The 2253-nt window shown below is 50.1% G+C and overlaps 1 long non-coding RNA gene across 1 annotated transcript; it reads right to left on the reverse strand.

Annotated features, from left to right (window-relative positions):
• Positions 1 to 218: 218 nt before the first annotated feature.
• Positions 219 to 2012, reverse strand: LOC144297184 (uncharacterized). Its single transcript, XR_013364267.1, has 2 exons — positions 973 to 2012; positions 219 to 705 (listed from the first exon to the last, which is right to left on the reverse strand). It is a non-coding gene; the product is annotated as an uncharacterized LOC144297184 (long non-coding RNA).
• Positions 2013 to 2253: the final 241 nt, after the last annotated feature.

Consider the following 2253-nt stretch of genomic DNA (forward strand, 5'->3'; position numbering starts at 1 on the left):
GCTGCTAATAGTGGTTAGTGCAGAGAGGCCAGGGATGCTGTGAAATGTCCTACAATCCACATGGCAGCCCCTGCAGTAAAGAATTATCCAGCCCATGTGCCAATCATGTCATGGGTGAGAAGAACTAGTTCCAACTGACTTAAAGTCCAAGTAGCCACGAGGGTTGGGGAGGTCAGTGAAGGAACAGCACAAATCATTCAAAATAACAACTGTTGAAATTGCACATGATGTTTTACAATTTTCATTTCTGACCAGGGCAGCCTTGGTGCCTCCTTGGCTTAATGGGGCACATGGAGCAGGGAATTTCCAAAGCTCTACAGATGGTTTTCATGCATAACTACAATGGTTTGTCTAGTAGAAACCATGTGGACAAATCCTTAGGCAAAGCCTTGAGATTTCATCTCCAAGTTCTTCCCTGGCCTGAAATAAATTTTCTCAGCGTGTGGCATTTTTTAAAATGGTGGGCAGGGGGGACTCCTCCCTGCATGGATAATGAAACATAGTTCAGGTGTGGCCAAGGAGACCTCATCCAGAACTCTTCAGAAGCCTCTGTGCTTCATCAGCCCCATGAGCCACAGTCAGCTTGATGGCTTTCCAGGCTCTCTGGTTCCTCAGCAGAGCATGCATTCCTGCACAGATCTACTGGGGCATTTCCTTCTATCCTTGGAGGAAACTGCCAACTTAGAAACCAGGAAGAAAAATCACCTGGAAACAGATGAAGGTTGGAGAAAGGAGTGATCACACAAATATCTGGAAATAGAAGGGCCCATCCAGTGAGGTAAGCTGCACATACCTATGTGATCTAATCACCTCCCCACCTAAAACCCCAAAGAACACTTGCTAAAGTCTAACACCCATCCTGGCAAGGGGTAGGGGAGCCTTCCTGATTTGGCTCCATATAGCCCGCCCCAGATCCCTCCCCAACCAAAGACCACCGCCCAACCCCCTGCAGGGCCTTTGGCCATGCTGTACCTCTCTGGAAGGTTCCTTGGAGACACCCTGACTCATCAACCTGGGTAGTCAGCATTCCTTCATCCGTGTTCCTACAGCACTGGGGTTTTCCATGGTGGTAGTGCTGGGCTCGGCTCCCTGACAGCAGCTTACATTCCTCAGGCACAGAGACTTCTTAAACGTTTCCATCCCCAGTTCTGGCAGACGGCAGAACTACTTCAGTAAGATGGGTGAAGGAAGAAAAGGCAGTGCGGCGGTATTGTCACAAGTGGGTGACAGATACCAAATACGAAGTCGATGACACTTTTGCATCAAGAGGCTTGGGAGTCAGAAGGCTTAAGCTCACATCTCTGCTATGCCACTACTTTATGGGTGTGAATTAACCTCTCTAGACCTCAGTTTCCTTGTCTGCAAAATGGGGGATGAATAGCAATGCCCATCCGGTAGGATTACTGTGAGGATCAATGAGATCATGCATACAAAGCATTTAATTAGCACTAGGCCTGGGAAAACCACTCCATTGCAAAAAAAAAATAAAATAAAATAAAAAAAGAAGAAAAAAAGCTTCTTTTTTGGTGGGACAGTTGACATTATGTACAGTAAGAAGCATTTTGCTTTAATTCCACATCAATGAAGAGAGAATTCAACAGATGCACCCAGAACCCCACGGCCCCCTGTCCTTTGCCACCAGGGGGAGAGGGCTCTGCCCCCGGTCTCGGCGGGCTGTCTGTGGCCAGAGCTTGGCCATCAGATGCCCTCAGTAACCAGCCGCTGATCAAAGCAAAGAGGAGGTTCCACACATTTTCTAGCAATGGCAAGCTAAATGCAGGCAACGACTGGTGTATTCGAGAAGAGGGAGGACGCCCCAGAAATGGGCACGATCTGTCCTGGAAGAAATAGAACCTCGTGTTCTTTTCAAAGTGGTTCTTTCCTCGGGCATTACCAGATTCCCGTGGAGAAAGCCAGTCACTGTCAAAAGGAATGATTTGAGGCAAAACTACAGAAGGCTTTTTTCTGGAGTCCTACTGTCCCTTCCCTCCCCTGTGTCCCAGCCCCCCCCAGCCCCCAGCTCACTGGGACCACCTTCTCTGGTATCCACTGCCGGCTTCTCATTAGCGCTCCGGGGAGGCAGGGGGCTGTAACCAGACCGGGAGGGCGATGCTATCAGCTGCTCCCCCCGCCCATGACTGGCACTTGGCTAAAAGCCTCCTCCGGCCTCCTGCACTGTGATTGAGTTTCCCCCTCCTGCCCCCACCCGCCCCTCTCCTTAGAGGCAGTGTCAGTGCCAAAGGGCCGCCAGCG

This window comes from Canis aureus, chromosome 2 (assembly GCF_053574225.1).
Source record: "Canis aureus isolate CA01 chromosome 2, VMU_Caureus_v.1.0, whole genome shotgun sequence".
NCBI classification, from domain to species: domain Eukaryota; kingdom Metazoa; phylum Chordata; class Mammalia; order Carnivora; family Canidae; genus Canis; species Canis aureus.